We start from the raw sequence: 22,880 nt of genomic DNA, 5'->3' as shown, positions 1-22,880 counted from the left end.
AAATGAATTTTCATTTCAAATGAAATTTCAATTCTCTGGAGGTTAGATGTGAGGTGTTAACAGTTCTCCAAGAATTGATATGATTCTCATTATGAATATTACACTCTAGAAAACTCAGATTCTACCTCCCCATGTATTTTTATAAGCATACATCATACATACACAGCAACTAAGATTCTCAGCAGGTAGAATAATAAGAAACTTTTGAATTAAAACAAATACTTACACAATAACACTTAGAAAAGTACTGTATACATCTAAGAGTATAATCTTCTGAGTTCAATTAAGTTGAATTTCCTCAGATATCATATAATGTTTTCTTCTCTATTTTTCTCATAAAAATATTTTAGTAAATCTAAAACTTTTAAAAACACATAAATTATTAACTAATGTTAACACTATTCAATTACATAAATGGTAGTTAAAATATATAGACAGAACCCGTCATCCAAACAATATTTACTGCTTTCAAATTATGAAGTGTTTTTTTTTTTTTAATTTCATGTTAAGCTGATTGTGATACTAAAACTAATGCACAAGAATGCATATAGACAGTGTCTTGCTAAATCATGTAATTGAACTGTAGAAGGAGGTAGATTATTAAATCCTTAGTTTTCAACAAATGTACCCAAACTCCTGGTGGGATACAAATATAGTATAAGAGAGAAAAGAAGATTTAAAACAGTGTCTAGGAGCTCATGTATGCCACTGCTAATCCCTGTGACAGATATACTGAACAAAACAAGATGATTGGGTAAAAACCCATAACATGAAATGAAAATTATATACATTTTTAGGCAGTTATTTTTAGTATAATTATGCATAGTTACTATTTGCTATCATGTGATTTTAATACCACTTCAACTGAAACTCTTAGCCCAAGTGTTTTAGATATTAGAGTAATTTGTCTGAAAGTTTTTGTTTTGTTTTCACATTCCCTAAGGCCCCACCAGTATGTTTGGTAAGCACACATCTGTCTACTTGGTCATATTTTTCTTTTGAAATTAAAGTCTATCTTTACCTGTTCTGGTAGTCAATCCTATTCCTGAAAATTCCCTTAAAATCTCTACAGTATCTAATTAGTGCCCCAAACCATGTCTCTCTCTCTCTCTCTCTGTGTTGTTAGTTCCTCTTTTCTGATCATCTGACACTCTGTTTGCTGTTGCTACACTGCTTTTCTCCGATTTTGAGCCCAACACCTCGTCACTGCTCAGGAATGATACAATCTCTGTTCCTGGTGGGAAACATACACTCTTGGTTGACATGTAACCTGAGAATGGAAATCAGAATACAACACTGTGTTTGTAAAACTGCTAAACATTTTCTCTGCAGTAGTCACCACTAATAGATGCTTGTATTTAATAACAGTTTACCCCATAGTTCCTCCAAGGTCTCATTGCAGTGTTGAGCAGAAGTGGACATGGCTAGGGAGCATCAAGGGCAGGGCTGTTTGAAATTCATGCAGAAAGGTCATTTTGAGATGCAATTTGACCTCTCAAAAAGTTAGTGTTATATTTGCCATGATCCTGAGACTCTTGTGTTGGCTTTTAAAAAAAATTTAAATAGGGAACAATTTCTCAATAGGTACATAATGTCTTTCAGTCTTTCATTTCATTTGGTGTTCAGAGTTTGAAGATAACTTTACTTTTTTATTGTTAAGATATATTAAATGACACATAATAAATATATGTCTCAATTTATTACTATACAGTGAACAAAGTAACACATCCTGATAACCACCACCCAGTTAGAAGAATTGAAATTTACCAGTTATCCCTGAAGATGCCCTACTGCATAATTGTAAACCCTCTCTCACTACAAAATTAGCGCTCTTCTGTCTTTTACAGAATCATGTGTTTACTTTTTTATTTCACATTTTTATCACTCAATTGTACATTCCTAGATGCCATTGTTTAGTTGTGCTCATGTTTAAAATGCACTTTTAAACATCTGGCAAAATTCAACTTCTCCATTTCTTCCTTCTGGAACTATCAATTCAAATTCCCCATTGAGTCTTATATTTAACATCTGCTTTGTAGTATCTGCATGTCCTTTCTTTCATATTAATATCCTATTCTCAAGAACACAAGGGAAAAAAGAATCCAGAATTTCTCAATTTTACTAGTTTACTTTACTCCACAGTATAGACATAAAGGAGAAAGAAATGGCAACCAACTCCAGTATACTTGCCTGGAAAATCCAGTGAACAGAGGAGCCTGGCAGGTTAAAGTCCGTGGGGTAACAAAGAGTTGGACATGACTGAATATGATGAGTAGAGTATAGACATAAAGTAACAGAAGAAAAATATGAGTAAAGTATCCATGATCAACTCAATTGTGGATAATACTTTAATATTTGTTCATGAACTCTCATTATACTCCTCTAATTTTCTGTATAATATCTTTATATCCTGGACCTATTGACAGTCCATAAAATGTACATTCATTCTTATACTTTATTTACTTTATTCCTAAAAGTAAATACATTTATCGTGCTTGCCACCTATCCTTATGTTGAGATTTTGGTGGTATAAAGCTGAATCTGGGAGATTCCTCAGGGAGGGCTCTGGAAATAATAATCCTTTCATTACCGTGTATTTATAATCATAGATCTGGGCCTTTTATACAGGAAAGCACATTTTGCTTGGTATAAAATATTCTCACATTTTCTCTCTTTCATCAATACTGGAAATTTTCTGAAGTGTTTACATATTTAATTTATGTCTGGCATAATGCTGCTGTTGAAAAAAATAAATCTGATTTTAATTTAAATTTCTTTCCACTATAGACCACTTTTTGCTTTTTTATTTCTACATGCTCTCAAAGTATTTTTACCCTTAAAATATAGTAATTTTACTACAAAACGTGGTCCACTGGAGAAGGGGATGCAAATCACTTCAGAATTCTTGCTGAGAGAACCCCTTGAACAATGTGAAAAGGAAAAGAGATATAAAACTGAATGATGGACATCCCAGGTCAGTAGGCATCTAGTATGCTACTGGAGGAGAGCAGAGAAATAGCTCCAGAAAGAATGAAGAGACTGAGCCAAAGCTGAGATGAGGCCCTGATTTTAATGGGTCTAGTGGTGAAAGTAAAGTCTGATGCTGTAAAGAACAATACTGCAAAGGAACCTGAAATGTTAGGTCCATGAATGAAAGTAAGTTGGAAGTAGACAAACAAGAGATGGCCAGAGTAAACATTGTCATTTTAGGAATCAGTTCAGTTCAGTCGCTCAGTCGTATCTGACTCTTTGTGATCCCATGAACTGCAGCACGCCAGGCCTCCCTGTCCATCACCAACTCCAAATGGATGAGAATGTGTGAATTTAACTCAAATGACCATTTTATCTACTACTGTTGGCAAGAATCCCTTAGAAGAAATCCAGTAACCCACATAGTCAACAGAAGAGTCTGAAATGCAGTACTTGTGTGCAATCTCAAAAAAAAAAAAAAAAAAAAAAAATGACAGAATGAACTCGGTTCATTTACAAAGGAAAAATTCAATATCACAGTAATCCAAGTCTATGCCTCAACCACTAATGTTGAAGAAGATGAAGTTGAATGGTTCTATGAAGACCTAAAAGACTTTCTAGAACTAACATGAAAAAAAAAAAAAAAAAAGATGTCCTTCTCATCATAGGGTACTGGAATGAAAAAGTAGGAAGTCAAGAGATACCTGCAACAACAGGCAAGTTTGACCTTGGAGTACAAAATGAAGCAGGACAAAGGCTAAAACAGAGTTTTTCAAAAAGAACACACTAGTTATAGCAAACACCCTCTTCCAGCAAAATAAGAGACAACTCTACACATGGATATAAACAGGTGGTCAATACCAAAATAAGATTGATTAAATTCTTTGGAGCCAGAAGGAGAAGAGGAAAGCTATACACATCTGAATGCAGAGCTCCAAAAAATAGCAAGGAGCTATAACAAAGGCGTCTCAAGTGAACAATGCAAAAATAAATAAATAAATAGAAAGCAATAAAAATGGGAACGAATAGAGATCTATTTAAAAAAATAATAAGAGACACCAAGGGAATATTTCATGCAAAAAATGCCACAATAAAGCACAGAAACAGTATGGACCTAACAGAAGCAGAAAATATTAAGAAGAGTGGCAAGAATACACAGAAAAACTGTACACAAAAGTCTTAATTATCTGTATAACCACCGTGGTGTGATCACTCACCTAAAACCAAACAATCTGGAATGTGAAGTCAAGAAGGCTTTGAGAAGCATTACTAGGAACAAAGCTAGTGGAGGTGATGGCATTCTAGCTGAACTATTTCAAATCTTTAAGAATGATGTTGTTAAAGTGTTGACTCAATAGGCCAGCAAATTTGGAAAACACAGGCAGTGGCCACAGGACAGGAAAAGGTCAGTTTTCATTCCAATGCCAAAGAAAGGCAATGCCAAAAAAGGTTCAAACTACTGAGTAATTGAGCTCATTCCACATGTTAGCAAGTTAATGCTCCAAATCCTTCAAGCTAGACTTCAGCGGTAGGTTAACCAAGATCTTTCAGACGTCCAAGATGGATTTAGAGAAAGCAGAGAAACCAGACATAAAATTGCCAACATCTGTTGGATCATAGAACAAGCAAGGGGGTTCCAAAAAACATCTACTTCTGTTTCATTGACTATGCTAAAGCATTTGACTGTGTGAATCACAACAAACTGTGGCAAATTCTTAAAAAGATGGGAATACCAGGGCACTTTCCTGCCACCTGAGAAACCTGTATGTGGGTCAAGATGCAAAAGTTAGAAAAAGACATGGAAAAATGGACAGGTTTAAATTTGGGAAAGGAATATGCCAAGACTGTATATTGTCACCCTGATTATTTAACTTATATGGAGAGTACATCATATGAAATCCTGGGCTGGAAGCTCAAACTAGAATGAAGATTGCCAGGATAAATATCAATAATCTCAGATATGTAGATGACCACACCCTAAATGCAGAAAGTGAAGAACTAAAGAGCTTCTTGAAAAAGGTGAAAGAGGAAAGAGGAAAAGCTGGATTAAAACTTTACAATCAAAGAATGAAGATCATGGCCTCCAGTCCCATCACTTCGTGGCAAAGAGATGGGGAAAAAAAGGAAACAGTGACAAATTTTATTTTCTTGCACTCCAAATTCACTGTGGATGGTGACTGCAGTCATGAAATTAAAAAACATTTACTCCTTAGAAGAAAAACTATGGCAAATCTAGATAGAGTATTAAAAAGTAGAGACATTACATGGCTGCCCAAGTCCTTATAAACAAAACTATGGTTTTTCCAGTAGTTATGCATGGAAGTGAGAGTTGGACCATAAAGAAGATTGAGCACTGAAAAATAGATGCTTTCAAATTTTGGTCCTGGAAAAGACTCTTGGGGGGGGGTCCTTGGACAGCAAGGAGATCAAACTAGTCAATCATAAAAGAAATCAACCTTGAATATTCACTGGAAGGGTTGATGCTGAAGCTGAAGCTCCAGCACTTTGGTCACCTAATGCAAAGAAATAACACATTGGAAAAGACCAAGATTCTGCACAAGCTTGAGGTCAAGAGCACAAGAGGGTACCAGAGAATGAGATTATCAGGTGGCATAAGCCACTCAATGGACATAAGTTTGAGCAAACGCTGGTGGATAGTGAAGGACAGGAAATCCTGGTGTGTTGCAGTCCATGGGGTCAAAAAGAGCTGGACACTACTGAGAGACTGAACAGCAACAACAATATTACTAGATTGATTGTTTTGTCTGTATAATCTGTGATCTTTCCATGTAGTTTCAGAATATTTTATTTTTCAGTAAAATTTTCTTGCAGTTTTTTGATGTCTGTTTTCCTTGACTTTGTTTTATATTTCAGGAAATGTTTAATTTATATACAATCTGCTTTTCCTTTTTTCTATATTTGCATATTTCTCTCAGATTCTTTGTATCTCTTTCTTAATTTCCTTTTCATTTAATTCTTCAATATTCTAGTTATTCTAAGTAGCTATTTGCTATGTTCATTCTTTGTTTTATTCTTTTTGGAAATGCATTTTTTTACTGTTTCTTTCCAGAATCATGTGATCTGATAATTGTGTTTTTATTTGTGTACTTTTAAAATTCTTTCCTTATATTTTTTCTTCATATTCTGAGTTTATTCTGACATAGTATATCCCAGATTTGATCTGATTTTTTGTTTTTATTATTTTAGGATTTTTCACTGCTTATAAGAAAATATCAAGTTTTATTCCTTTTCTTTTAATAACTTTGTATTGGTATTAACCTTGATACTTTCTGCTGCTCATTTTCATGTGTTAATACTTTTTAAATATTCTGAAAAACAAGTAATTTTTTTCAGAGTACTTTGCTCTCTTCCCAGGATTCTCTCTTTGCTTTTGTTTATAATTCTAGTATATAGTGTCTTGTCCCTGAGATGTATTAGATATGTCCCCATCCTCTATATATTTTTAAATTTTCCTTCTTTCACATCTATGGTCCTTATCTTGCTCAATTTCTACTCCAATTTGAACAATTTCTCCCTAGGGTGGGGCGTACAGACAGGAAAGAAGTTGCAGTAAAACTCTAAGTTTTGAGAGTTTATGTGATTATAATTCTCTGAAGACATTTTGACATTTGTACTCTATCATTCTAGGAGTAGATAAACCCTTTAAGCCCACTTTTACTTTCAAATTGTTTTGGAGCTTTCCAGTGGATGCGTAGTTATATGTGATTCTCTTCTCTTAAAGTCCATGAGATATTTTATTATTATTTTTTGATTACTTGTGAAGATGCACATGACACATAGGTCTTCATCCTTTAGATTTCTTTTGGACAATTGTTGATGGAGGTTGATGGTGTTATGTGTGTTTTCTGTGTATTAATGAGAATATCATGTCACCAAATTTTGTTGCAAAAAATTTTAAGCTTGCCAATATTCAAGTTATGAGTAAAAATTTGGAAGTTATGTCAGGAGACAGGTAAGACAAAAGAGAAAACCAGTGAGAACTCTAACATACAGAAGAGTTCATTTAAAAGAGGAGACAAATCTATACTAAGAAATGCAATGTCAAGATTATGTAAAATAAGGACTCAAAGACGACAAATGGGGTTTATCTCTAATGAGGCAATGTTGGCAAAGAGCAGTTTCTGTAAAGACATAGAATATTTGTTGTGTGACTGAAATTGATTGAGGAAATGTATGATGTAATGGATGTAGATAAATATTTTGATTAGGTTGACAGAAAGAGTGAGAGAAGAAAAAATCAGAGATGATGTATAATGGAGATTTTCTGTATTGTTTTTCTTTCTTTCCACGCACATATTTTAAAATGCTGACAAGGAAAATTGGTGAAAAATAACATTTTGTAGATTCAAGAGATGAAGGATACATCTTGAATTTGGTAGCATTCTCCATGTACTCTCTATGTGGTATAAAGTCAGGTTTTCTCTTGAAAGGGTGTAATGTTAGCAAAATTAGAGATTATGGAAATATAGAGAAATTTTATAGTGTCTTGTTTTATTTAAGAAGGGTTCATCAATAACATCAGAATTTTACAGATATCAGCATTTATTAGCAGAGTTTATCATCAGCAAAATAGATTATCATGTTAATTCAAAGCAATGTTTGCCAATATTTTTTTTATCATAGTAGAGTACACATAAAAATCAATAACAACTTATGACACTTGATATATACTGACAAGGCTCCTAGAAGCCAGAGGTAGCTGCCCTGCAATATCTTACAATTCTGGAAATTGCCACCTGGCCTTAGGCTAAAGGGATCAAAACCTAGGTCCACCCAGAACCTATGAATTGGCACATTGATACACAGTTTGGAGCTCTGATCAAAGTTTCCTTGTGAGTGTTACTAAAAAATTCAGCAAAATAATTCAAATATTTGCAAAATAGTAGTTTTGTGGAATAAAAGAAAAAAGTACAAAGGCCTTGGGGCCAAAGTAAAAGTGTTGAGAATAAGCAACAAGGGTAGGTGATAGACATCACATCATTAACTGAGTAACATTATATCAACAGAACATCTGTGTTTATCAGCTGAGAGATGGAGCAGTGTGATGTTAAAGAAAACATCCATGGCTTAGCCTTGAGAGTGTTTAATGTGAATGAAATATAAGCTAATTGTAAAACAGAATGTTAAGAAAATGAGGTATACACTGATATGTTAGTGATCCAAATGGAGTTGGCATCATCCAAGATAACAGAATTAGTATTGAAAGAAGACTTCTCATGCAATCAGTTCTTCAGTACAATAGAAATGGTTTCTAGTAGCATGAGAAAAGTTAGCAATAGGATGTAGAAGATGGTGTTACTAATTCCCATTAAGTTTAACAATTCAATGGCTTTTACATGAATTAGACTAACAGTCAGGAAATAGAAATCTGATTGAAGATTTTATCCCTACCTCCATACAGGTAACTTGCTCAATTCAGTTTAGTTCAGTCCATCAGTCATGTCCAACTCTTTGCAAAACCATGCACTGCAGCATGCCAGGCCTCTATGTCCATTACCAACTCCCAGAGTTTACCCAAACTCATATTCATTCATTCAGTGATACCATCGAACAACCTCATCCTCTGTTGTCCCCTTCTCTTCCTGCCTTCAATCTTTCCCAGCATCAGATGGCCAAAGTATTGGAGTTTCAGCGTCAACATCAGTCCTACCAATGATCACCCAGGACTGATCTCCTTAGGATCAACTGGTTGGATTTGCTTGCAGTCCAAGGAACTTTCAAGAGTCTTCTCCAAAACCACAGTTCAAAAGCATCAATTCTTCGGCACTCAGCTTTCTTGATAGTCCAAATCTCACATCCATACATGACTACTGGAAAAACCATAGCCTGACTAGATGGAGCTTTGTTGACAAAGTAATGTCTCTGCTTTTTAATATGCTGTCTAGGTTGGCCATAAATTTCCTTCCAAGGAGTAAGTGTCTTTTAATTTTATGGCTCCAGTCACTATCTGCAGTGCATTTGGAGCCAAAATACAATAAAGTTTACCAATGTTTATCAATCTATTTGGTATGAAGTGATGGGACCGGATGCCATGATCTTTGTTTTCTGAATGTTGAGCTTTAAGGCAACATTTTCACTCTCCTCTTTCACTTTCATCAAGAGGCTCTTTAGTTCTTCTTCACTTTCTGGCATAAGGGTGGTGTCATCTGCATATCTGAGGTTATTGATATTTCTCCTGGCAATCTTGATTTCAGCTCATGCTTCATCCAGCCCAACGTTTCTCATGATGTGCTCTGCATAGAAGGCAGATAAGAAGGGTGACAAGGTACAGCCTTGACATACTCCTTTTCTTTTTTGGAACCAGTCTGTTGTTCCATGTCCAGTTCTAACTGTTGTTTCCTGACCTGCATAGAAATTTCTCAAGAGGCAGGTCAGGTGGTCTGGTATTCCCATCTCTTTCAGAATTTTCCACAGTTTATTGTGACCAACATAGTCAAAGGCTTTGGCATAGTCAGTAAAGCAGAAATAGATGTTTTTCTGGTACTCTCTTGCTTTTTCAATGATTCAGGGAATGTTGGCAATTTGATCTCTGCCTTTTCTAAAACCAGCTTGAACATCTGAAAGTTCAGGGTTCACGTATTGTTTAGCTTGGCTTGGAGAATTTTGAGCATTACTTTACTAGCGTGTGAGATGAGTGTAATTGTGTGGTAGTTTGAGGATTCTTTGGCATTGCCTTTCTTTAGGATTGAAATGAAAACTGGCCTTCTCCTGTGGCCACTGCTGAGTTTTCCAAATTTGCTGTCGTACTGAGTACAGCACTTTCACAGCATCATCTTTCAGGACTGGAAATAGCTCAACTGGAAATCCATCACCTCCACTAGCTTTGTTCATAGTGATGCTTCCTAAGTCCCTCTTGACTTCACATTCCAGGATGTCTGGCTCTACGTAAGTGATCACACCAGCGTGATTATCTTGGTTGTGAAGATCTTTTTTGTATAGTTCTGTGTATTCTTGCCACCTCTTCTTAATATTTTCTGCTTCTGTTAGGTCCATACTATTTCTCTCTTTTATTGATCCCATCTTTGCACGAGTTTTGAAATGTTCCCTTGGTATCACTAATTTTCTTGAAGAGATCTCTAGTCTTTCCCATTCTGTTGTTTTCTTCTATTTCTTTGAACTGATCACTGAGGAAGGCTTTCTTATCTCTCCTTGCTATTCTTTGGAACTCTGCATTCAAATCGGTTTATGTTTCCTTTTATCCTCTGCTTTTCACTTCTCTTCTTATTACAGCTTTTTCTAAGGCCTCCTGAGACATCCATTTTGCTTTTTTGCATTTTTTTTTTTTTCTTGGAGATGGTCTTGATACCTGTCTCCTGTACAATGCCATGAACCTCTGTCTGTAGTTCATCAGGCACTCTGTCTATCAGATCTAGCCCCTTAATCTATTTCTCACTTCCACTCTACATTCATAAGGGATTTGATTTAGGTCATATCTGAATGTTCTAGTGGTTTTTCCTACTTTCTTCAATTTAAAGACGCTTACTCCTTGGAAGAAAAGTTATGATCAACCTAGATAGCATATTGAAAAGCAGAGACGTTACTTTGCCAACAAAGGTCCATCTAGTCAAGGCTATGGTTTTTCCTGTGGTCATGTATGGATGTGAGAGTTGGACTGTGAAAAAAGCTGAGTGCTGAAGAATTTATGCTTTTGAACTGTGGTGTTGGAAAAGACTCTTGAGAGTCCCTTGGACTGCAAGGAGATCCAACCAGTCCATTCTGAAGGAGATCATTCCTGGGATTTCTTTGGAAGGAATGACGCTAAAGCTGAAACTCTAGTACTTTGGGCACCTCATGTGAAGAGTTGACTCTTTGGAAAAGACTCTGATGCTGGGAGGGATTGGGGGCAGGAGGAGAAGGGGGCGACAAGGGATGAGATGGCTGGATGGCATCACTGACTCGATGGATGTGAGTCTGAGTCAATCCGGGAGTTGATGATGGACAGGGAGGCCTGGCATGCTGTGATTCAGGGGGTCGCAAAGAGTCAGACACGACTGTGTGACTGAACTGAACTGAAGTCTGAATTTGGCAATAAGGAGTTCATGATCTGAGCCACAGTCAGTTCGTTGTCTTGCTTTTGCTGACTGTATAGAGCTTCTCTATCTTTGGCTGCAAAGAATATAATCAATCTGATTTTGGCGCTGACCATCTGGTGATGTCAATGTGTAGAGTCTTCTTTTTTGTCGTTGGAAGAGAGTGTTTGCTATGACGAGTGCGTTTTCTTGGCAAAACTCTATTTGCCTTGCCCTGCTTCATTTTGTCCTCCAAGGCCAAATTTCCCTGTTATTCCAGGTATGTCTTTCCTTTCTACTTTTGCATTCCAGTCCCCTATAATGAAAAGGGCAACTTTTTGGGGTATTAATTCTAAAATATCTGGTAGGTCTTCTTAAAACCATTCAACTTCAGCTTTTTCAGCATTACTGGTCAGGGCATAGTCTTGGATTACCATGATATTGAGTGGTTTGCCTTGTAAACAAACAGAGATCATTCTGTCATTTTTGAGCTTGTATCCAAGTCATGCATTTCAGACTCCTGTTGAAGATGATGGCTACTCCATTTTTTCTAAGAGATTCTTGCCCACAGTACTAGGTATAGTGGTCATCTAAGTTAAATTCACCCACTTCAGTCCATTTTAGTGTGCTGATTCCTAAAATGTTGATGTTCACTCTTGCCATCTCCTGTTTGAACACTTTCAATTTACCTTAATTCATGGACCTAACATTCCAGGTTCTTATGTAACATTGCAATTTATAGCATTGGACCTTGCTTCCATCACCAGTCACATCCACAACTGGGAGTTGTTTTTGCTTTGGCTTCATCTCTTCATTCTTTTTGGAGTTATTTCTCCACTGATTTCCAGTAGCATATTGGGTACCTACCGACCTGGGGAGTTAATCTTTCAGTGTCCTATCTTGCTGCCTTTTTCATACTGTTCATGAGGTTCTCAAGGCAAGAATCCTGAAGTAGTGTGCTATGCCCTTCTCCATGAGACCACGTTTTATCAGAACTCTCCACCATGACCCATTCGTTCTGGGTGGCCCTACAAGGGCTCATACAGGTAGATCCTGTAGGCCCTACAGGGGCTCATACAGGTAGGTCCTGTAGGCCCTACAGAGGTTCATATAGGTAGGTCCTGTAGGCCCTGGGTGGCCCTACAGGTCCTGTAGGCCTGGGTGGCCCTATAGTGGCTCATAGTTTCATTGAATTAGACAAGGCTGTGGTCCATGTTTTTAGATTGGTTAGTTTTCTGTGATTGTGATTTTCAGTATGTCTCATGGAAGCTTCCTGATGGGAGAGACTGACTGAGAGGGGAAACTGCGTCTTTAATCTAATTTTCTGCTCATGGGTGGAGCTGTATTCCCTCCCTGCTATTTACCTGGGGCCAAATTGTGGTGGAGGTTGTGAAGACAATGGTGACCTTCTTCAAAGATCACATGCATGTACTGCTACACTCAGTACCCCCAACCCTGCAGCAGGCCACCACCGACCCACATTTCCACTAGGCAATCACAGGCAAGTCTGAGTCAGTCTCTTGTGGGGTCACTGCTCCTTTCTCCTGTGTCCTGGGGCACAAGGCTCTCTTTGTGCCATCCAAGTGTCTATTTCCCAGTCCTGTGTAACTCTATGGTGTGGTCAACTTCCTAGCATGTGGTAGAATGGAGAGAAGAGTATACTTTATTGAATCTGTGATTGCATTTTTAGTTGTCTCTATACTAATTACATGATAAATAACACAAGGTATTAAAAGCATCAAAAACAAGTAGCACTATCAAATTTGAAAATAGACATAACACCATATCTTTGAGAGAAGAGAGTATTCTCTCTGCAATGGAACTCTTCCAGCATTGTTCTCTCCATGTGTTTGGATATGTTTCCCACCACAGTGGATAGACCTGAGGAATGCTGCAGCAGTGCTAGTCTTCAATCTTCTTAGTAACCCATTTTTTTAGTTAACTCTTTATAGGAGAAGTTCCCTGTCCAGGTTGCTAATGTTGTTACTGTGTACTCTCTAGACTATGACTAATTCATCCAGAATATCAGTCATTTATTTCTGGTTTCAAAGGATTTCACACATTTTAAGGCATGATTCTTGTTTTTCTTCATCTTTTACTATTTCTATGCCAGGGAATGCCTCAAAATCAGTGTTGTGTTTATCAATCTATAGTTCATTTAGTAATCTGTGCCATACTGTGCTTAGTCACTCAGTTGTGTCCGACACTTTGCGACCCAATGGGTTGTAGCCCTCCAAGCTCCTCTGTCCATGGGTTTCTCCAGGCAATAATACTGGAGTGGGTTGCCATGCCCTCCTCCTGGGGATCTTCTCAACCCAGGGGTCGAACCCAGGACTCCCACATTACAGATGGATTCTGTACTGTCTGAGCCACAAATGAAACCCAAGAATACTGGAGTAGGTAACTTATCCCTTCTCCAGGAGATCTTCCCAACCCAATAATTGAACCAGAGTATCCTATATTGCAGGCAGATTCTTTTTTTTTTTTTTTTTCTCTCTAATTTTATTTTATTTTTAAACTTTACATAATTGTATTAGTTTTGCCAAATATCAAAATGAATCCGCCACAGGTATACATGTGTTCCCCATCCCGAACCCTCCTCCCTCCTCCCTCCCCATACCATCCCTCTGGGCCGTCCCAGTGCACCAGCCCCAAGCATCCAGCATCATGCATCGAACCTGGACTGGCAACTCGTTTCCTACATGATATTTTACATGTTTCATTGCCATTCTCCCAAATCTTCCCACCCTCTCCCTCTCCCACAGAGTCCATAAGACTGTTCTATACATCAGTGTCTCTTTTGCTGTCTCGTACACCGGGTTATTGTTACCATCTTTCTAAATTCCATATATATGCGTTAGTATACTGTATTTATGTTTTTCCTTCTGGCTTACTTCACTCTGTATAATAGGCTCCAGTTTGATCTACCTCATTAGAACTGATTCAAATGTATTCTTTTTAATGGCTGAGTAATACTCCATTGTGTATATGTACCACTGCTTTCTTATCCATTCATCTGCTGATGGACATCTAGGTTGCTTCCATGTCTTGGCTATTATAAACAGTGCTGCGATGAACATTGGGGTACACGTGTCTCTTTCCCTTCTGGTTTCCTCAGTGTGTATGCCCAGCAGTGAGGTTGCTGGATCATAAGGCAGTTCTATTTCCAGTTTTTTAAGGAATCTCCACACTGTTCTCCATAGTGGCTGTACTAGTTTGCATTCCCACCAACAGTGTAAGAGGGTTCCCTTTTCTCCACACCCTCTCCAGCATTTATTATTTGTAGACTTTTGGATCGCAGCCATTCTGACTGGTGTGAAATGGTACCTCATAGTGGTTTTGATTTGCATTTCTCTGATAATGAGTGATGTTGAGCATCTTTTCATGTGTTTGTTAGCCATCTGTATGTCTTCTTTGGAGAAATGTCTATTTAGTTCTTTGGCCCATTTTTTGATTGGGTCGTTTATTTTTCTGGAGTTGAGCTGTAGGAGTTGCTTTTATATTTTTGAGATTAGTTGTTTGTCGGTTGCTTCATTTGCTATTATTTTCTCCCATTCTGAAGGCTGTCTTTTCACCTTGCTAATAGTTTCCTTTGATGTGCAGAAGCTTTTAAAGTTAATTAGGTCCCATTTGTTTATTTTTGCTTTTATTTCCAATATTCTGGGAGGTGGGTCATAGAGGATCCTGCTGTGATGTATGTCGGAGAGTGTTTTGCCTATGTTCTCCTCTAGGAGTTTTATAGTTTCTGGTCTTACGTTTAGATCTTTAATCCATTTTGAGTTTATTTTTGTGTATGGTGTTAGAAAGTGGTCCAGTTTCATTCTTTTACAAGTGGTTGACCAGATTTCCCGGCACCACTTGTTAAAGAGATTGTCTTTAATCCATTGTATATTCTTGCCTCCTTTGTCGAAGATAAAGTGTCCATAGCAGGCAGCAGATTCTTTACCAGCTGAGCTATCAGGGAAGTCCCTAGTAATCTGTAACATCTTGGATTTGATTAGATATCATGATATTTTCTTACTTTAATCTCTGTTCTAGATACCTATTGTTCAGAGACTGTAGTTTTGTATATACAGATATTCAGAAGTAATATATTATTCTTGGTTTATAAATATATATAAATTATTTGTTGGAGGACTTTGCCTTAGTCCTCCTTAGAGGACTTAATCTAAGTAAATTGCTTTAGAAATTTAAATATCCAACTGAATTATTTGTGCATATAATTATTTGTCCCTTTTTGGTTATACTCAACTTTTTCTCATTGGCTGCCTTCCTTTTTCCCCTTTCTTCACTCTAATATAACAGACATAGATCATCAGGATTAGTTATAGTGGAACTGGGTGTCTTAATTTTTGGAAAATGCATGGCCATTTTTTTTTTTTTTTCCTAACAAGGCCATTTGTATACTACTTAAAAGTAGAATTGAGAAATAGATCACTAACTTTCTCTTCTATGTCCTTTCAATAATAAGAATTCTACATGCTAACTAAATTTGACTTCTTGTATTTAATGACCAATGCCTTGCTGCTCCCATAGTTAAAAGACATTGAACAGCCCGTCTCCCAATGGTTGCATGCACAGTATCTCATTAGCATACTCTCAGTGCTCTGTGCAGCTCTTTGTGAATAAATAAATACTTTCACTGCAGTGAGATTAGTGTATGATTACCAAGTGTCTACAAAGAATTGGATTGATTTGAAAGCATAAAATCCAACCAATTTAGATAGTTTCCCTGATGAATTCAAGCTTGAGTCAATTTGTGCTCAGACTTTTGAATGTGTTGTAATTCTGACTAAAAACTGAAACAGGATTATTTCTGTAAATCTAATGTCTGCTTTTTGAAGTGCTCAGTGATATAAAGTCTACTGTACCATGAAATAGGTCTGTTGTGCTTTTCCTTTCAACTCTGATGGCATGCCTAATAAACTCCTACTTCATTATATAGAGAAAAATAAGATTCATTTCTAAGACTGAGCATTATAGGAAAATGGGTTTCTATATTGTTATTCCATCTGACGGACTGTTAGGAAATCTGCAAGTGTATAATCGCAAAGGATAATCTTGTTATTATCAATTGTTTATGACCTAAAAATAGGTTAAAAATTGCTAAAGGTATAATAAGAGATAATTTCTAACATTTATGTGGCTCACAGTTTTAAGAAATCCACACCAACTTGGTGTAATTTCACCAACTCCATTTAATTTCTCATGATCTTAATGTTTGGATACTGAAAAATATTAACATTTAATTAATAATATATTATTTAATTAACTATCCATTAATTATGAGGATCCTCTGAGGGATCATGGATTAAAAAATAAATAAATAAATAAAACTTGGTATTGACTCAGCCTAAAATTCCATGGTTTTGAAAATGTCCCTTATGTTTTCTGGTTGTTATTGAATTAATTAAGTTGAGACATTATAGCAAAAAATAAAGACAGTTAACCCCTAGGTGAGAAGGATCCCCTGGAGACGGAAATGACAACCCCCTTCATATTCCTACCTGAAAAATTCCATGGGCAGAAGAGCCTGCCAGCTATGCAATAGTCCATGGAGTCGCAAAGAGCCAGACACAATTGAGGGACTGAGGACATAGACAGTCAACAATCTTACTTTGCAGCAATTTCATTAAATTGTATATATTTTTAAACATCCAAAGATTAAATGAAGTTGATGGTCTTGGTCTTTATAGCAAAGGCCATGGTGGAGGAGATGTGGAGACAGGAAGAGTGGGGATTGAAAACTAATACCTGTGACTCATAGTCTTCTGTACATCATCAAAAATATGGGTTTTCAAGGGCAATTTCCAGTTGTAAAAGTTTCCTAGAAATATGTGACAGCACTGTAAAGAGAATGTTATAAATCTGATTTTGTGTATTTTTATTTTAAAATGTGTACTTTCTCAGGTAATTATTATACATTTTATTAATCAGGTATTATATATACTGACATATATAATATGATATGATATATAATTTTCAAGACAAAAATATTTAATAAGCATAAAACAATCAGAAGTTTATAATTTGGGAAGCAAATATTTTGAGTTAACAAAATGTATCACAATTTTGAGTGGATTTTTAATTAATAAGAGAGCCCCTCTGTGGGCCTGTGTTACTCAAAAGTTTTCATACATATCCATTAGCTTTCACCTACTATATAAACATACTCTTTCCATCATGTTATTAGACACTTACAGGTTCAGCAGTTCTAGACTTTCAGTTAAGAAGAAACATAGCTAGGATTAGGAGGAAATGGCAACCCACTACAGTATTCTTGCCTGGAAAATCCCATGGATAGAGGAGCTTAGACAGCTGTAGGTCATGGGATCACAACGAGTCAGACATAACTAAACGACTTTCACTTTATACCTAGTATTTCCTGGGGATTTATTCACATAAGGAATTAAGTGTCAAATCACCTTGCTGCTTCCATGCCTTGTGTCTGAACTTTGTGCTGAAGTGTGTATGTGGATACCAAGGTGAAGCAGGGGCCTTTCTGTCTAATCTCACTAGTCAGGGTCATCCTACCACCCAGCCATTTTGTCCAAGATCTTAAGTACTTACTTCTCAGTTTTTAGTTCAAGACTTGAGTGCAGGTTCTTTCCAATTCATCTCCATAGAATCCTTAACCGTCTCAAACTCTACCTGTAATACTGTAGAAGGAATAGAGGGAAAGTATATTTCTGATATTACATATACACAGGTCTTAAATGTAGATACACAGTCCTTAAACCCGTTGGGTCTGTCCATGTTTGAAGAAATAGCATTCTTCTTCCATGTCTGAGTTTGAACCAATGTGTAGTAAAATCACATCCATCAAACAGAGAACCAAAATATTAAACTGATTAATGATAGCATCTAGAAGAGTATAGCTAGTATAAGATCTACAGGGCATATTAGTCTGCAGGTCAGAATACTTAGGTTCTTACCTTCTTAGCTTCTTACCTGCCAGTGCTGTTGGAGACAATAGTATATTCTTCTGTAAACTGGACTTCAGAAAGATTAGCTCCACCTAAACTGAGAACTTTGAGCCAAAACTATTTCCTATCACACAAGTAATTCATCACACCTATTTTTTGGGAAGAGTAACAGAAGGGGCAAAGAGGCCAAGGGTTTTGTTGTTGTTAAAGATAAGATTCCTCTAAATGGAAACTAGGAACAGAAGACATTTCCTTCAACTGTAAATTTCTATCTGACTTGAACCCATCATTGGTGGAAGTGTTGATTTTTTCCCAGGCTCTTTGGATTAGGCTTCTTGGCAACAAGTCTGATTTTTGGCTATATATGAACAAGCTATAATTCTGACTTGATTTGAAATTAAAGGACCCTTCATCCAATTTTCCTTGTCAGACTATGTTCTGGCACTTACAGAAATTCTGCTGAGTCCCTTATTTTATTTTATTTTTCTACCTAGGAAGAAATTTAAAACACCAGGCTGTACAGTGAAATATTTGTTTATAATAAATTTAGTGGGTTTTTTTTTTAAAGTTATTACTATATCCAAAGCCAAATACACCTAAAAGGAATTTAATTAAAATCAATTCAGTAGCTTCCTGACTGATAATGACTAGATTAATAAGCAACTTTTTCTGAGGATTAAAAGTCATTTATGTATAATTTCAGAAAGATAAATTCTAAAATAGATTGAGTTCGTTTCTTTCTAAAATTCTTTTTAAAATATATTATCATGCGGTTTTTTCTCTATGTAATTTTTATATACTAATATACTCTGCGTTCCAGCAATTCATTAACTCGCTTGACATTTGTAATGAAGTCTACTTCTACTGCTGCTGCTAAGTCGCTTCAGTCGTGTCCAATTCTGTGCGACCCCATAGACGCAGCCCACCAGGTTCCTCCATCCCTGGGATTCTCCAGGCAAGAACACTGGAGTGGGTTGCCATTTCCTTACTGTTTTGTTGTTACAGAAACAATTGCAGGACAAGGTTCTCACTCTTAATTTTCTACTGTGAGAAATTACAACTAAAAATAAGAAATATACAAGGACTCATATGCATGCATGTTTCTCTATGTATATACATTAATAAGGTCCATACAGCAAAATAAAACAGGGTGATATGAGAGAGTAACCAGAAAGCTAAGATAAACTACTTCAAGGAGTCTTCATTTTCACTAAAGTCTAAATAAGCAAGAGTTATCCCAGTGATAACATTCCAGGTTGAGAGGGCTGCTGCTACAGAACCCACAGGTTAGGATGTGTTAGGAAACTGAAGGTGCCCAGTGTATCTGGAAACTAATTAAGCAAGAAAATAGTGATGTGGGTTGCTATCTGATGGGTTGTCAGTGGCCATATCATATACACCAAAGAGGCTGCATTTTATTTGAAGTTCTAACATAAGTCATCATACTGTTTTATATATTGTAATTATATTAGATTTTTAAAAAGCACTCTAGATGTGATGTGTATGGTAGTATAGTGAGTGTTAGCACAAGGAAAGCAGTTAAAATATTATTTTCATTTGGGAGGGAAATCATTTTGATGGACTTGAATGTTAGTAATTGAGATGGTAATAAATAGACACATTTGGGCTATTTTTTGCAGGTAAAGTAGCCAGAACCTGCTGATAAATGCAATGATTCATGGGGTCGCAAAGAGTCAGACACGACTGAGAGACTGAACTGAACTGCACTGAAGGAAAAATAAATTACAGTTAAGATTTTTAATTTTTCATCATAAATAAGGGAAAATAAAGATAGGGCTGCTCAGAGTGTTTTGCTTGCTCTTGTTACATTTGTGATGCCTACTAGATATTCCAGTGGTGTTACTATTGTGTAAAGTTAGTCATTCAATCCTGGAGTCCAGTCAGGAATGGAAATTTTAACTCCAGGGTCATGATATGGTTAATGTTTGCTTCACATTGGTTGATGGTTTTAGTTATGTGATCTGGAAATAGTAGGTGAAAATTAGATGCCTGAATAAGTAAATAATGAATAAGTAAATAGTGAATAAGTAAAAGATGACAGCAACAACCAATGGGCAGAAGATGATTGGAAAATATTTCAGGATCTGGGGAAACCACAAAAAATATAAACGGTATGAAGGAACTGAAGAGATAGAGTAAAGAAAGTATACACTGTTTGATATACTGTGTGTGAAACAGGAATCTGATTATTATATTTGTTTCCTGGTCCCTGGATCATCCCTCCTTTATGGTTTCTGTGAAGAGAATCCTAGCACAATCTGAGTGAGCCCAGAGGAAAAAAAGAAGTTGAAGAAACTATCATCAAGAAACAGATAAAAAGCTAGCTTAACATTGAAAAAAATTGAAACCGTGTGAGTTTGTGTCAGAATTGAAACACAGACCTAACATATATTAGGAAGAAAAATTGTTTATTAGAAATTAGCATCTAAAAATTATTTTAAAATAACATGTATAACACTTGATTATTTGTATTCTAGAAATTCAAAACCTGAAAGGATGCAAGATTGCTATTTTATTGAATGTATTCAAACTGGTTATGCTTAATATTTTGTCAAACAAGAAAAGATTTTACTACAGCTCACTGAATCAAATTATAAATCTCATTTAAATTCCATCTACATTTTGGCAATGAAAGCTTTTAAATGGTATACATGCACACCTTAAATACAGCCTATTGTTGTCAAATCATGTGGAACATAATCAGAAATTGAAAATAGTCAATCATAAATTATGTTTCTGACAAACTTAATGATATTCATTATATCACTTGGAATTTTAGTGTTTTGTTAATGATTTTTCCTAAATGGAATTGGGAATGATTATCTGTCCTTAAGAGACATAATATCCTTGCCATTTAGTGCATTCAGTCACTGTTACTTTTGCTTTCATTTAGCAAATATTTTTTGAGCACCAATATGTGTTAGTAGCTATTCCAAGTGCCAGAAATACCAGAATGAATACTTACATTTTTTTTCTTTCATAAACCTAAATTTTAAAGCAAAAGACAGATGCATAAGCACCTGCTTGCAGAAAAAGGTGTAAATGCTATAGAAACTGGTAATAATTGCCTGTACCTGGAAAGAATAGGCTGAAGTTTCCCAGGTTGACTTTTGATCAATATTTTAAAAAGAAGCCACACACGATTGCAGGCACTTAAAAAGTCATTGTTTCTTGGAGCAGAGGGTGACTGGAAAAAGGAGCACGTTGAGAGAGATATTGCCAGAAAGGTAAACCAGACACATATTCTGCTGTATGAAGGACTTTTTACTTTACCCTCTAAGTCTGTACTTCTCAGGTAGAGCTATATACTCTGGGGATTTATTTAAGGTCTCTTGTGGAGGCACAGGTCAACAGTGGCCTTCCACAGGGACAGGAGCTCTGGCTGTAGCAGACCTGGTCATGCAGCATGTTGCATAAGCCCTCTTGGAGGAGGTAGGCATTAGCCCCACCATACTTCAGGTGAGCAGATGATCCACAAACTGCAGAACAATTATACCAAAGAAATTTTCACACTGTTGAGAAAGTTCCAGGACCCACAACAGATTTCCCAATCTGGGGATCAGGCAAAGGGACTGAGAAGCCCCAGCGAATCTGATTTTGGAGCACAGTGAGATTTGATTACAGACTTTCACAGGACTGGGGAAACAAACTCTTGGTGGGCAAAAACAAATGGGAGGGAGGTTCAAAAGGGAGGGGATATATGTATACCTATGGGTAATTCATGTTGAGGTTTGGCAGAAAACAGAAAAATTCCATAAAGCAATTATCCTTCAAAATCTTGTGTGCACCAGGAGCAGGAGGATAAGAGCAGAGACCTCTCAAGAGACTCAGCCAGACTTCCTGTGAGTGTCCAGGGGTCTCCAGCAGAGGCATGGGTCGACAGTGACCTGATGTGGGATCAGGAGCACTGAATACAACAGTACATGCACAAATCCTTTTGAAGGAGGTTGCCTTTACCCATACCATAGTTTGGCCTCAGGACAAACAAAAGGGAGAGAACACAACCCTGCCCGACAAAAGAAAATTGAATTAAAGATTTACTGAGCATATCCCTGCCCATCAGAGCAAGACCCAGTTTCCCCCACAATCAGTCTCTCTTATCAGGAAAGAGTCCATAAGCCTCCTATCCTTATCCATCAGAGGGCAGACATTATGAAAACCACAATCACATAAAAAAACAATCAAACTGATCACATGGATCACAGCCGTGTCTAACTCAATGAAACTATGAGCCATGACATGTAGGGCCAGCCAAGCTGGAGAGTTCTGACAAAATGTATGGGAGAAGAGAATGGCAAACCACTTCAGTATTCTCTCCTTAGTAGCCCAATGAACAATATGAAAAGGCAAAAACATATGACACTGAAAGATAAACTCCCTAGGTCAGCAGGTGCCAATATGCTACTGGAGAAGAGTGGAGAAATAACTCCAGAAAGGTTGAAGAGATGGAGCCAAAGCAAAACACACACACACACACACACACACACACACAAAATCCCGGTTTTGGATGTAACTAGTGATGGAAGTTAAGACTGATGCTGTAAAGAACAATATTGTGTGAGATCCTGGAATGTTAGGTCCATGAATCAAGGTAAATTGGAAGTGTCCAAAGATGAGATAACAAGAGTGAACATCAGCATTTAGGGAATCAGTGAACTAAAATGGACCGGAATGGGCAAAATTAATTCAGTTGACCTGTATATTTACTACTGTGGCAAGAATACCCTAGAAGAAATGAAGAATTGCTCATAGTCAACAAAAGAGTCCAAAATGCAGTCCTTTGGTGCAGTCTCAAAAGTGGCAGAATGATACCAAGGCAAAACATTCAGTATCACAGTATCCAAGTCTATGGCTCAAACACTAATGCCAAAGAAGCTGATATTGAACAGTTCTATGATGAACTACAAGACCTTCCAGAACTAACACCAAAAAA

The sequence above is a fragment of the Bos indicus x Bos taurus genome, chromosome 9 (genome assembly GCF_003369695.1).
Source record: "Bos indicus x Bos taurus breed Angus x Brahman F1 hybrid chromosome 9, Bos_hybrid_MaternalHap_v2.0, whole genome shotgun sequence".
NCBI lineage: Eukaryota > Metazoa > Chordata > Mammalia > Artiodactyla > Bovidae > Bos > Bos indicus x Bos taurus.
The sequence above is the reverse complement of the archived record's forward strand: the minus strand, read 5'-3'. Positions refer to the sequence as shown.